The sequence below is a fragment of the Carcharodon carcharias genome, chromosome 21, assembly GCF_017639515.1.
Source record: "Carcharodon carcharias isolate sCarCar2 chromosome 21, sCarCar2.pri, whole genome shotgun sequence".
Classification (NCBI taxonomy): Eukaryota; Metazoa; Chordata; class Chondrichthyes; order Lamniformes; family Lamnidae; genus Carcharodon; species Carcharodon carcharias.
The window spans coordinates 76581505-76597058 of NC_054487.1; the positions used below are offsets into that span (position 1 = coordinate 76581505).

Sequence of the window (15554 nt, forward strand, 5' to 3'; positions counted from 1 at the left end):
TCTTTCCTTGAATGGACTTACTGAGACAAACTACCTGTGGCATTCATGCCTTTTATTGCCCATGGACTTACCAAAACTCAAAATCCATGGACTCCCAGTCTCCGTGTCCCCAAACTCTAAACTTAACAGACAACTGTAGAGAAACCAGTTCATCATAAGCAAGTGTGAATAGCCAGCATCCATTTCCCCATTGTGTAGCAATGGCTCCTAACTTTGAATCATTTATGTGCATAATAGAAGTATTGATCAGGTCAGCGGACCTGATTGAAACTGACTTCAGATAACAGATCTTTTACTCCAAGATCTCCATTTTTTACTCCATTATAAAAATAAACCAGTCTGGAAATGAATAGCACAGAAGATCCCTGCGTGGATCTCTCCCCCTCTCCACCTACTTTACAAGCTCAAACCTTGTATGCTGTTCTTGACTATCCATGTGCTGCAGACAGAAATATTTTTAAAAAACTCAACCCAACAGCTGCTTTCTCCAGAAGAACAGATAAATCGTCTGTCTACATCTCGACACTGGAACCAGAAGGACCACCGAGCTCAGCCTGGATTCACCCATGTCATCAACTTACTAGAACCGTATCATTTTAATCCTTTTGGGTTTTAAAATGATCCCTTAATCTATCCTCCCACTCTGTAATCTATTTTTATGTGTGTGAATCTGAACGCATGGGTGGGTGAAAGTTGGAGCGTTTATTTTATTTTTCTTAGACCGGCTTAAGTACACCAAATACAACCCTCCTTTCTGTTTAAGAACTCAAGGAAACCTGTCTGTGTCTTTTACAGTCACAACACGTAAACAGTTAGTCACTCACTGAATTATTAAGAATATAATTTTTTAAAATAAACTGTTGTGAACATAGGAAGAGTGGGAAAAGAGGGGAGGCATTCCACCTCTCCTCATCTGATTGTAGCAGCATAGCTTTTGAGAGCTGTAGTGTTCACTGGTGTCTTTGCCACACCTGAGAATATACAAAGCGATTTGGCGAGACAATGGATCTGATTTAACTTCATGCCAACAGTAAGTTAGTTTAGTTTACTGCTGCTTTCCTACCTGAAGGGACTTAAAACCTACAAATTGGAATCTTTTTCTTTGACTTGTTTTAATCGCTGGTTTGAGCATTCTGTGTACTCACTGATACTTGTCCCTTCAATTACCTGCAGAGTTTGTTTGCTGAAGACTAATACCTGTGAGTATCAATTCATGGTTAAATACTGAAAATGGTTTCCTCACAAGAGACCCTCCCATCAAAGTATATAACCAGTTATAGAGATTGTTAACATTGAGAGATGGTTTGAGTCAGTTCTTTGTGTCACTTTGTGTCAGCCTTGCTCTCCTCTCAGTTGGAAGATTGTAGGTTCAAGTCCAACTCCTGAATTTTATGTCTGGCGGGTGGGTGCACGCCAGACCCGATCGGGCATAAAATTGCGCGAGAAGACGCCAGGAGAGTGTCCCGACGTCATTGCGCGATATTTCACTCGGCGGGCACACACAAAAGTCGGAAGCAGGCACGCCGACAATTGAAAGGGCAATTAAGCCCATTAACGGGCTCCAATTGACTCCAATTTTTCGTTGCCTGTCTAACCTTACGGTTGGCGGATGGGCAAATCGGCCAGACGGCCTTTGCATTTTTCATCAAACCTCATCCAATGGCAGGATGAAATTTCGGTGATGGTACAAAATAAAAATAAATTGCTGTGGACAGCGTTTTTATCGGCTGTATTTTCAGGTGATTGATGATGATGGATGGACACTTTCTTTTCAGCTTTTAGAAACCTTTATTTCAGCTTTTTCAGGTCTCCAGCTCCCTGAAGCCTGTCTGCTTTCAGGAGGCTCTCTTGCAGCGCTCACACTCGGGGTGACATCATCGCCTGCCCTCTTCCCACCTTCACCCTGGCAGTGCTGACCATTTCAGCGGGCGTTTCTCACTGGCTGGCTGTTAATCGGCCAGCCAGTGTGAAATCGCGGGCTGGGCTGATCGCGGTCAGTGGTCCATTTCCCGACTGCTCCTGGGCCTGCCGATCGGGCACACCCGCCAGAGGTAAAATTCAAGCCCAGCACTTGAGCATGTCATCTAAACTAAACTCCAGTGGAGTATTGACTGAGTGGTACGTTTTATTTTCGATTGGATATAAATGTCAACCTGTCCAGGTGAGCATAAAGGATCCTGTGGCACTATTTGAAGATGAGCCAGGAATTTGTCCTGAGTTTATCAGAACGTAAGAACATAATGAATGGGAGGAGGAGTAGGCCATATGGCTTCACCATTGAATAAGATCATGGCTGAACTCCTGCATCAATTCCACTTTTCTACCTTTATCCCCATATCCCTTGATTGTTCAAAAATCTATCAATCGCAGTCTTGGATACATTCAACTGGCTAAACATCCACAGCCCTCTGGGGGTAGAGAACATCAAAGATTCACAATCCTTTGAGTAAAGAAATTTCTCCTCATTTCAGTCCTAAATGGATTACCCCTTATTTATGGCTATTACCCCCAATTCTAGATTCTCCACCTAGGGCAATCAGCTTCTCGGCTTCTCCCCTATTAAGCCCACTTTATACACTTTAATGAAATTACCTCTCTTTTTTTCTTAACTGCCGGAATATCAACAATTAATTACTCAATGTCTCTTTATTCGATAGCCCTCTCATTCCAGGAATCAAACTAATGAACCTTCGTTCCACCCCCTTCAAGGCAAGTATATGCTTCCTTAGGTAAGAAGACCAAAACTGTACACAGTACTCCAGCTGTGGTCTCACCTAAACCCTATGTAATTGCAGCAAGACTTCCTTTCTCTTACATTCCAATCCCCTTGCAATAACGGATAACTTTCCTCCCTCGGTCAGGACAAATGAAAGCTGATTAATTGCTTGTGGGATCTTGCTGTGCACAATCGGCTCTATTTGCTTACATAACAGCAGTGACTATACTTTATAAGTAATTCATTGACTGTGAAGGGCTTTGAGACATCCTGAGAATGTGACAGGAGCTATATAAATCCCAATTATTATATCAAGAGCACTACAAAAATGGATCATGAAAATATAATTAAACTAAATACTTTGTCCATCCTTGAATCCCATTGCTTAAGGAGATAGACTGTTGGTCCCAGTGTTCATCCAGATCCCAGGTGCCGGGTTGTCCTCGCCCTGTCATTACTTGCTTGAACTTCTACTAATCTGCAACACAAAAAATGTTCAAAGCTGAAGGGTGAGGCAAAGAATCTAACAAATGGGACACGTCGTGTGATGCCCTGCTCCAGTAAACTCAGGACTGTGGTTTTAATCAGGCATTCAGAATCTTTACCAAAGCATAAAATATATAAATGCTGCAGTCTGGATAAATCCCTTTGGCTAGCATAATTGGTTAGCAATCCTGCAACAAGCATGGTCTATTTTTGGCAAGCATAAGAGTCTGCTTTTTCCTTTAAACAAGTGTGCGAGGACAGTATGTTGCAAATGGAAAGCGTGACCAATTTAATGGCATTTTCTGCTGTAGCCTTCTGCAGGCTGATGGTGCTTTATACTTTTGTCACAACCATGTAAAAGGCATGTCTTTGTAAAGTGGCCCGTGAGCTAGAAATGTGTATGTGTGTATGTTGCCCACTTTTAATTTATGAGGGATTCAGTTAAATATAACCCAGCAGACAAGCTTTAGTCTTAAACAAAAAAAAGGTTAGTTTATTACAGAACTACTGCTTAAAGTTATTTAAGTATAAGTGATAAAATTATTAACTAAAAATACATGTACAAAGGTTAAAATGCAAATAAAAGAAAAGATACATAAAGATGATTTCAAATCCGTCTCTGTGAAATATCATTGCGGGCCGGTGGCTTTGAATTCCTTCTTTCTGAAGTGAAGGGTTTGAAACTTGAAGACATATTCAGCAGCTGCAAAGGCTTCTGTAGTCAACTGGAGGTTGCCTGTACAGGACTCAGCAGGTCAGTAGCTTTGGGGAACAAGCGAACGTCTCTTCTTTACAGTTTTTGACAATACGACTCTTGAAGACTGCCTGGTTACCTGTTTTAGCAGAACCATGGTATTTTCCTTCTGGGTACCTTTATCTATAGCTCCAGGTGGCAATAAACCCCATCACTCATAGTGTTTTAGCTAAGAGCTGTATGCTGGTAGTGTTTCTCAAAGCTGCCACATCAAAATGGCTGCTAACAGCCCTTTTATATAATTCAAAAAAATGCAAAATGGCCTCTATATTAACTTAATAAGTCATTGTTCCACAAAGCGGTCAATAAAATTGCAGTCTTTGGAAGAAGTCCTTCCTGTCTCCTGTTTCCTCAGAAGTAACAGGGGTTATCACACCGAGATTCGATTATGCCGTCCAAGGTATCCTTGAATTTCAAATGTTTTGTGATCCTTCTTGAGATAAGGACAGTCTGGCTAACAGTGGTTGGAATCCACAAGAGAAGTCATGTTACTTTTGGGAGCCAAAGAGATTGCAGTTTGTTACAAAATCTATAATATTATGATTACACGTCCGTGACATTTTTTAACAGAATGTGCTTCTGCCGATGGTGAACAAGATCTTATTTTGAAAAGTAAGAACTTAACTTTTTAGTGCCTTCAGCAATAAACTCTTCAGGCTGCCTTTTAGTTAAAAGCTACATTGGGACATGAGAGAAGGAGAAAAGATTAAGGAATGATCCCACATCAAAACAATTTTCAACCATAATTAGGGCTTTTATTGGTGGCTCTGGAGAAGATCTTGTATCACCCAGGCCACTACACCAGATGGAGGATATTGGAAGGGTGTGGGATCTTCCTGAATGCTCCAATTTGTTTTGGAGTACTGATGCTACAGATGCTGCCAAAACAAGGGAGATTTGCTTCATTCTCTTGGTGTGGCATTATACATATGTGGTTTTGTGAGCTGAATTTATCTTTTAATTATGCTCCCCCCACCCCCAACCACCACCGCCACCTCCCCCGACTTCCCACTGAAAAGGAAGTCTTGTTGTGCAGTGGGTAGTGTACCTGGCTTGAAGCTAGAAGCTCTGGGTTTGAGTTTGACCCAGGACTTGATGGCAAAGGAATGTGCATTCATAACACAACTAAACATTGGTAAAGGCTGGTTATCAGCTTGCAAATCCTTCGAACATACATCCGTGGCAGGCAGTAAGAGCCGGAGAGTCCTGGCCAGTCATGTGATGGAAAGAAAGTTGGAGCCTCTTCACTATCCATGGCTCCAGACTATAACATGCACATCAGAGTGCATGTTTCCACAGTAACGTGGATTCCCTGAGTGATCTGTAACCCACCACACCTCCCCCACCCAAAAGCATGGGCTGGACTTTTGCTCCTGTAAGCCACTGTAAGGATGAAATGCATTCTGGGAACCCACAAATGTCAGTGACAGGACCCAGAGGGCAATTTTGAAGCAAGTGGCCAATTAGGTGTCTGCCTCTGGGAGTCCTGTCTAATTAAGGACAGCAGATGGAGTCTGCTGAGTCTGGAGGACTAATAGGAGGTCATCCAAAAAAGTCAAAGATTGGCAGCTCCACCCTCAGAGGTTGGAGCTGCTGAGATGGATAGGGAGTCGTGAAGGGGCCTCCATTTCTGCTCACCAGCCACAAATCAGTGAGAAGGCCAGAAAGGTTAGGGGCCTTCAGACAGCAGGAGGAACATCCCACACGGTAAAGGCCACTGCCTCGGCTGCAGCCGATTTTCAGAGCGACACCTTCCAAATAGACTGGAGCCTCCACTACGATGTCTTCCTGCCCTGCTGCTGGAAGGCCAGCATGGTTCAGCTAAGGTGGCCTGCTAACGTGACGGGTACTCTGTATGTGTGGCGGACTGAAAACCTGGCTGGGGTAAGGGAGTGTCCTTAATTAAGCACCTAAGGGCCTTTATTGGCTGGTATACAGGGACTGAAAGCACTTCCAAAATCGCTGGGAGGTGGAACCGTGTGGGGAAGGCCAGCACGGCCACCTGGGGGGTGTGAAAATGTGTCCTCAGCTGCCTCCGGTCCCACCAACTCAGCATAAAAGAAAATTCAGTTCTACGTAACTTCCGGGGAGAGGTGCCAAACCAGATTTTAAAAACCTGGTCAATTATAGGAAAGACGCATCTAGGAACTTCTCTTCGGCCATTAAAATTGGTCCAGGAGATCACCCCAGTGATTCATTTCCATACAAAAAAAGGAGTGTAGGAGAAATCTCCTCAGATCAATTTGTCATTCCTCATGAAGGTCCATCCACTGCCCACATCAAAACAGTTAAATTGGGATCGGTCAGTGTTTCTGTTCCCTTTCACCCGAACTGCATCCCAAATTCAACTCAAATTAACGCTGACACTGTATCAGGGAAGGATAGTGAGAAGGATACCGCACAGAGGATGCCGCTAGAGTTTCACTTTGTCTTACTTTGTCTGCATATCAGTTGAACCTCTTTGATTATTAATCAGGTAGCAGCTCAGCATTGTATGGCACAGGTCACTGAAGCTCTTTTGGGACTGTGTCCCTGCACTCGCATCCTTACCAATGGAACCAGCTAAAGGATGAGAGAGAGAGAGAGAGAGAGAGGGAGAGAGAGAGAAAGCTCAGCCATCCATATTCATAGGCTGGCAGGAGTTCCTGCAGGTCATGCAACTGACAGAATACATGTTGCATTCTAAACCCTACATAAAAACTAAATGAAGTTCATGAATAGAGAAGGATAGTGTGCACATCAAATCGCCTTAAATAAGGTAAATGATCACTACCAAGAAAACGGTAATGGCACTTCTACCAGGCACCAATTCACTGTGCTTACCTGGATGATTCATAGGCCATAGAGCAGATAGTTGACTGGTGATCAGGACTGTAGTCATGGCCCATGACTCCTGCAAGGCTTCTGCACACATAAGGAAAGCAGTTCTGGAACATAGCCATAAGAATGTAAGAAACAGGAGCAGGAGTAGGTCATGTGGCTCTTCCAGCCTGCTCCACCCTTCAACACCTTCATGCCTGATCTTCTGTCTCAACTCCACTTTCCTGCCTGCTCCTCATAACCTTCAACTCCCCCATAGTACAATAACCTGTTTGTATCAGCTTTGAATACATACAATGACTCAACCTCCACTGCTCTCTTGGCTGGAGAATGGCAGATCCATGAACCTCTGGGAAAAGAAATTCTTCCTCATCTCTGAATTAAATGGGAGAAACAATGCCCCGTCATTCTAGATTCCACTATGAGGTGAAACCTTCTCTCAGCATCCACCCCATCAAGCCCCCTCAGAATCTTATATCTTTCAATAAGATCACCACTCATTCTCCTAGGAACCTGTTCAACCTTTCCTCATAAGGCACCATCATCCCAGGAATCAATTTGGTCAACCTTCTCTGAACTATATTTCCCCTTAAATAAGGAGACGGAAACTTTACATAGTCCTCTTAGGTGTGGTCTCACCAATGTGCTGTACAGCTGTAGAAAGACTTCCCTAGTTTTATAGTCCATTCCCTTTGCAATAAAGGCCAACATTCTGTCTGCCTTTCTAATTACTTGCTGACCTGCATGCTGACTTTTTGTGATTTATGTATAGGAACACCCCAGAATCTCCTAATTGACATCATTCTGTACCATTTAAATAATATTTTGCTTTTCTATTCTTCTTACACATTTTCCCACAATATATTCCATAAAGATAGCAGTGCATTTTGACAGTGGTGTTATGATGCGCATTCACTGGCGACATTGTGAGGTAGTGAGCTTAATAGTGCATCATGTTAGAGCAAGACCAATTGCATTGTAGGAATTACATTAGGAACTAATGCAATATAGAAACAGCTTCTGTTAGCTGTGCTCCTCTGGTGCCTATTTCTCTTTTATCTGCCAGAGCTCTCTGAGCTGATAAGATGTCCTTTATCGATTGCATTTAACTCAAATCAATCAGTTTCGTGTTTGTTGATTCTGAACTAAGGAAAGGATAAAGAACCCAAAGAGCCAGCTCTGACTGAGACTCTGACTGTTGGGACTCGAGCAATTGCTGCGTTACTGACAGATATGTGCATTAAGGCACGAGCCTCTGGCTGCATACACCATCTGGCAATTAATGATAGCTTTCACAAATCCTCTGCATGTGCCGATTGGCTATGGGACGCTTGAACAGCATCATACAGATGCTCAATGGCATTGAGCAAAATGCGGCGCATTTTAGGGCAGCCACTCCATAGAATGATTGCATTAGTCCTTCCTGAAAAGCTTCGTCTCCAGGAAAATGGACGCATCTGGCAACCCACTGTGTCACAAAAACAAAATCCCTGGAGCGGAAGATCTGAGTGCTACAAGACTTACAGTAATAATGCTCTGTCGTTGCTGGTTCACTGATTTTCAACAGTTGTTCGAAAATGCATCTTTTGGAACTGGACTATTGATTTGCGCAAAAATGAAGAGGGAAAATTTAATGAATGTGTCATTTGCTTGAAGCCCAGAGCCTTGTTCATAATGAAACATTGTTTATCCTTCCGCTGCATTCAATTCTAACCATTAGTATGTTGCTACAGGCCTTTACAAAAATATATATCCTTTTTACTTTATCTCTATGGTTTCCTCTGACAACTCTTCCCTTATCTTAGTCAACCAAGAGGAGCCGTGACACTAGTGAGTGGTCTGTATATGTTCAACTGCAGTGCAAGGAAGGAGGAGTCTTATGGGTTTGAGATGGGCATTGGACAGTCAGTTTGAGAGAAGCCAGATGCTTTTGGACCATTGTTTTCTTTCCCTCTCTTCTCTTCCTCTGCCTCCCTTTCCCCACCCCTCCCACCCAGCTTTCTCAATCTTCATGTTTTTTTTTAAATTTTCTTCCTCCCAGCTTTGGTTTCTCACACTGGTTAATATTTTTTATCTCTCTCTCCCTATTCAGTGTGGAGACAGCAGAGCATCTGTCCTGTTTTTTTTGCTCTTTTTCTCTACCCTTCTGCCTTCAGCCAAGCAACAATGTTTTTTTTTAACTGCATGCTGAAATTTGCTGTGGGAAGGAGAGCATCATGAAGAATTGCTGAAGTTTGAATTTGAGGCTTCCCAGCATCATTCTGTGCATCTATCATCATTCTAATTACTTTACGTTTTGAGCAAACTTTCACCTGCCAATTAAGGCAAGAGATTTTTTCATTCACTGACAGCATCGAGCAATCACAAGTTGTTTACACCATTGTCAGATGTAACTCTTTCGAGTACAAACACATTTCCATCTGTTCCTATTTAGATGAAATTACATTGTTTCATAGTTTGCCATGGTGAGATTTGAACTCTTGATCTTGGGGTTACAAGCCCAGTACCATAACCACTTGGCTATCATACCAGAACTTGTAGAGTAAATCCCTTCCTCCACCACCCAACTACAGAAAATTATCTCTTTGTGCACCAGACTGATATTCCCTGTTTTCACCTCAGCCAACCTTATGACCTCTCTGGTAGTTTAGTCATGCAAATTTATGTCAGATTGAGCTCAGCTGTATGCTGAGCTCCCAAGTCTATTGGAAACACACTTAAAACTGTCCAAACTCAGCTCAGATGGGTTCCTTATAAAGGAAAGAGAGGTATAGAACATTTGTCTGGCTTTTTGCTATCATTCTGTTCTCTTCTGCCATCTATTTGACTTATTTTTGAGAAGGTCACTAACATGATGCACATGTTGTCCATTTGGACTTCCACCAGGCATTTGATAAGGTCCCACACAATATTATTAGTACAAATAGAAACACATGAAATGCGAAGTAATCTTGGTTGGGCGATGGGAGACAGAGAGTAGAGATAAAGAGAATGTGTGGGATTTGGTGGGACTTGACAAGTGGAGTTCCTCAGCGATCTGTACTTGGATCTCAGCTTTCACCATATAAATCAGTAACTTGGATGAAGGAACAGAAAATTGAATATCACAGGATTGCAGATGACACGAAGCCGGGAGGCACAAGAAAGGACCAGGAGGTTACACAGGAACACAGACAGATTTGAGTGGTCCAAGCACAGGTCACATTCAATATGGGGAAGCATGAAGTCATCCACTTTGCAACACAGAAAGACAAATTGAATATTTTCTTAATGGTGAAAGACTAGGAAACACACAGGAGCAAATGGATTTGTGTGTCAAGGTGTACAAATCACTAAAAGCTAATGCAAAAGTGAAAAGAGTTGTCTAAAGGGCTCAAAATGTTGAACATTACCCCTAGGGGAGGAAATGATGCTTCAGTTGTACTGAGCCTTGGTCCAGTCCTATCCAGAACACTGCATTCAGTTTAGTGTACCACAACTCAGGTAGGATGTACTGGCCTTTGACAAGGCTACAGCACAGATTGACCAGCACTCAAAGCACCAGTTCCCAAACTGTAGGTTGTGACCTCACTTAAAGTCGCAGGAGCAGCGAATGGGTTCACAAGCTCTTGCACCCCCGAGACTGCGCCCCATGCTGGCACCGAGGCCCAGGTGGTGTCCGGCCTTGCCCTTACCCTGCTCATCTCACAGCCGGTCTCTTGGAGTGATATCGTTGTCATCCGCACCTTATTGCTGCGCTATTGAAGTGAAATAATCCAGTTCTATGGAGAAACGGTTGAACCTTTCTACCGGATATGATCTTGGAACTGGTGGCTTTCTTCTCGAGACCACTTAAAAATGTTGCTTGCAGAACCATAGCCCCAGATGGGCAGGGGCTGGGGCTGGGGCTGGGGCTGGGGCTGTCAGAGCTGCAGTGCCTCCCCGCTGGCCATCACTGGCTGGCTGACATGTGTAGTTGGGGGACAGTGGGGGGGAGGTGAGAGAGGGTCTGGTGACAGAATGTGTTGGGCGGAGAGGGGCTGACTACATTGTGTGTGTGTGTGTGTGTGTGTGTGTGTGTGTGGTGGAGGGGGTGGGGAAGAGGAAAGGGACTGAAATCCTCAGGAGAAAATTAAAAGTTTATTCGTCTCATCTCACCTTAAAATCAATGATGTCAAGATGGCCTTTAGGGAATCTCAGTGTGACGTTGTTTTAGTTAATCACGGAAACCTCATCCCGCCCTTGGATGAGGTTTCCTCAAAAATGCAAAGGCCGTCTGGCCGGTTCACCCACCGGCCCAGTCGTAACGTTGGATGGGCAGCGAAAAATTGCAGTCAATTGCTACTTTAATGGCCTTAATAGGCTTCTTAATTGTTGGCGGGCGCGCTGCCAACTCACACGCGCCCACCGACCGCAATATTGCGAGAATGCACAATGACATCGGGACGCTCGCCTGATGTCATTGCGTGCTCCTTCACGCTCGAGTGTGTCAGGTGCGCGCCCACACGCCAAGCGGGAAATTCTACCCCCGAGTTGGATCACAGCCTGAACATAGGAACAAAAGTGGGCCTTTCAGTCCCTCAAACCTGTTCCTTCCTTCAATCAGATCGGGGCTGATCATACCTTTATTAGAATGATCCACCTCTAATTCTTATCCCTACCAAATAAAACTCTCAGCCCCAGTTGTAAAATTCAACTACCACAGCATCCGTGACATTATGGGGGAGAGAATTTCAGTTTTCCACAGCACTGCATTAAGAAGTACATCCTGATTTCACTCCTAAATAGCCTAGCTGTAAATTTTAAGATTTTGGCTCCTTGTTCTGGATTTCCTCACCAGAGAAATTAGCTTTTTTACATCTACTCAATCAAATATGCTATCATGCTATAACACTTCAATTAGGTAACCTCAACCTATCTTCATAATTCAACCCTTTAAGCCAACCCTTTCTAAATTATGACCCCATTTTAACACTTAAGAATTAACATTACCCCAGGTGCCAACTAAAACAAAATAGCAATAAAGTAGTATTGCAATATCAAGAATGTAATTATTAAAGTTCCTATATTATAGATCAACATCTAATACATCATAAAACCTATGTTTTTAAGGTACTTTGTAAAAACATTATTACTTTATGTACTTGCCAGACTATTAATTCATCTTTTTTCTTACTTCTAGGAGTCACTGCCTAGGCCAGCTTATCACCCAACCCTAATTGTCCTTGACAAGGTGGTGGTGAGCTGCCACAGTCTATGTGGTGTAGGTACACTCACAGTGCTGTAAGGGGAGAGTGACCTAGTGATAGTGAAGGAATAGCGATATAGCTCCTTGACAGGATGGTGTGTGGCTTGGAGGGGAACTTACAGGTGGTGGTGTTCCCATCCATCTGCTACCCTTGTCCTTCAAGGTGGTAGAGGTTGTGGGCTTGGAAGGTGCTTTGGTGAGTTTCTTTGAACCACTCCAGCTCATGGAACTTGTCCAGGAAGCCATGGAAAGTTTTTTTTTATTTGTTCATGGTATATGGGCATCACTGGCTAGGCCAGCATTTATAGCCCAATCCTAATTGTCCTTGTTCAGAGGGCATTTAAGGGTCAACCAAATTGATGTGGACCTGGAGTGACATGTAGGCCAGAACAGGTAAGGACAGCAGATTTCCTTCCCTAAAGGGACATTAATGAACCTGATGGGTTTTTGTGACAATCAGCATTGTTTCATGGTCATTATCAGACTTTTAATTCCAAATTTGAACCCAGGTCCCCAGAACATTACCCTGGGTCTCTGGAATATCAGCCCAGTGACAATACCACTATGCCATTGCCTCCCTGGTAAATATTATATAACATAATATTAGCATACTTCTTATAAATTACAATATAGGTTTTTTCAAAAGTGGCTCTCATTTAGTAAACGATTCTGTAAGGGCACTCTTCTTACATGTATTATTAAATAAGGTCCTTCAGCTGCTTGTGGGAATTTCCCCTGTGAACCTTTCCACTGCTCTACCTCTCTCTCTCTCTCTCTCTCTGTCTTTTAGCTATTTTAAGATGGTCCCTAAAACTTAACACTTTGGTCAAGCTTTTGTCACTTTACGTAACTCATTGCCAAATTTCGCTTGATAATTAACCCTCTGTGAAATGTCTTGGAGTGTTTCGTTATGTTAAATGTCTTGGAGTGTTTCGTTATGTTAAAGATGCTATATAAATTCAAGAACAAAAACAAAAATACCTGGAAAAACCCAGCAGGTCTGACAGCATCTGCGGAGAGGGATACAGTTGACGTTTCGAGTCCGTATGACCCTTCATCAGAACTAAGACATATAGAAAGACACATATATAAATTCAAGTTGTTGCTGTTGTTCTCATATTGCCTGTGCTACTGAGTAATCTATCGGAGCAAGGGGAGATTATGGTTTGATGGTCTGAATCCTTCTTAAATGATGCCTGACTCTTCTTTGTTTCATCCTGGGCTCCTCCTCCTTCAAGGTTTGGATAATTTAATCGAAGGCTATGCCCATAGGAAACATCCTACTGCTCCCGAGAAGCCATCGCTGTGGGTAGAGCATGGGGTGGACAGAAAAGTGGGAGATGATGATGTAGTGGTAATGTCACTGGATTGGTAATCCAGAGGCCCAGGCTAATGATCTGGGGACATGGGTTCAAATCCCACCACGACAGCTGGTGCGATTTAAAATCAATTGATTAAAAAAAAAATCTGGAATTGAAAGGTAGTCTCAGTAATGGTGACCATGACAACTATCATTAATTGTTGTAAAAACCCATCTGGTTCACTAATGTCTTTGAGGGAAGGAAATCTGCTGTTCTTACCTGGTCTGGCCTTCATGAAACTCCTAGTCTATAGCAGTGTGCTTGACTCTTAACCACCCTTTGAAATTCAGTTCAAGGGCAATTGGACAACAAGTGTTGGCCTTGTGAACTGTGCCCATGTGTTCTGTGTTCCATGAAAGAATTGAAAAATAAGATCTGATGGTGGACTCGCCTGGTCAGAAGCACTGGGATGGAAGTTCAGGTCTTTAAGGCAGAATAGCAGCAAAAATAATTGCTGCAACAAAGCAGTTTGCAACCATATGAGAAAAATGGAAACTTACTTATGAGGACTTCTCAGCTGTTTCTGTTGGTGACTCTTGGTGGGATTCTGTATGTGCTGGACATGAGTCTGACCAGAAAAAGAAATACAAGGGCTTAGAGGAACCGGAGCATGTATTATTTTTGTCACAATGACTTCAGTTGCAAATTCAACAATGGCTTATTTGCAAAACAATGAGCCATTTTGATACGTATTGCATCATCTTGGGCACTTGGCCAAGAAATAGTGAAGGATTTGGCCACACATCTTTTGAGGAAGTCTGTTCCCTCGAAATCGCTTAAGATTTTAGTACAAACATACACGAGGTTTCACTTAGGGAGTGAACTGGTGAGGAATAAAGGCATGTAACCTGGTCTGGCCGAACTTCTGAACGAACTTCTGAACTTCTAAATGAGTAGATAATTTCTCTCCCACCCCAGTTAGGCGATAATGATGGAGTGGGAAGACCTAGACGGGGAAAGGCAAGAAAATTATCACGGAAGATTGGCTTTAAAATCTGCTTGTGTAAGAAATCCAAATAAAGTTTAGATATTGGCTGTGATCAGTTATTTCTAAACTAGACAAATGAAATGGATTCTTTCATGACAAGTGTCAACCTGGCTTAGTGACAGAACAAATGAAAAGTCTACTACCAACAAAGGTGATGAAATAAGACCACTTACTCTGTTTTTGGTTTTGGGAGGGATGTTGACCAGGATACTGAGAGTGGATCCATGCCCTCTATCGTATATTGCTGTCTAAGTAATCTTTTACATCCATCCAAACTACAAGAACAGGTAAACTGCATCTCACCCTTGTCATGAAGATGCGTCATATGCAATGTGGACTGTTAATCATTATTTTCATTGGCTGGTGTAATGCCTTGGATTGTTGTTAAAAAGGGGAAAAAACAGCTAGAACTGCAAAGAAACTGGCCAGGATTTTGCAGGCCTGCTGTGGACTGGGAGGGACCATCAAATCCTGGCCACTGTGTTTTAAAATTGCTTCAGGAGTCACCTGATCTACAAATTGGCCAAGTCTGGAAGCCTCTGAACATGGATTTGCCAGGAGATATGTCTAGGCAGTTCCCCTGTTAGACTTCACACCTGACATTGTCTGAACTCTCTAAAAACCATAAGGACAGTAGGCAACCTGACTTTTTGACCTCAGAAACTGCCAGGAACAAAGCAGGACTAACAAAACTCATTATGCAAGGGGGGTGCTAAGGACCCCTATTCTTTTTTGATGGCATCTTGATCAGCTGAGACATTAATATTCAATCACTTTGTGACCATCCCAATGACTACTAAGCAAGATGAAGACAATTAATTGTCTGTCCTGTGAGAGGCATCCCTTGATATTTAGGATTTAATCACTTTCTGATGGTTAAACCCTATTACCTTTCTCTTTGGATCATGACTTAGCTGTGAAGGCCAGTCACATGACACAGCAGCCATCTTGCCTGTAACCAGAGATATAGAAAAGTTGCAGGCCACAGAAATTCACAGCACAGAAGAAGGCTGCAGATTGGAGCAGTAACATCACCTTTCTCCCTGCCATTCTTAATTTCAGAGCCCTACTCCTGTTGCATTTTGGAATAAATCACAGAGATAGAGAATTTTAGTTGGAAGGGACTTCAAGTGTCATATCCAATTTGGAAAAAAAGCAGATTACAGCTTAAAAGAGACTGTCTCCCAAAATTACATTGACCG

General features: G+C 42.9%; 1 long non-coding RNA gene across 1 annotated transcript; it reads right to left on the bottom strand.

Moving 5' to 3' along the window:
- Positions 1-3122: 3122 nt before the first annotated feature.
- Positions 3123-8375, bottom strand: LOC121292984. The gene is made up of 3 exons (XR_005946405.1): positions 8301-8375; positions 6780-6883; positions 3123-3194 (listed from the first exon to the last, which is right to left on the bottom strand). It is a non-coding gene; the product is annotated as an uncharacterized LOC121292984 (long non-coding RNA).
- Between the last annotated feature and the right edge of the window lie 7179 nt (positions 8376-15554).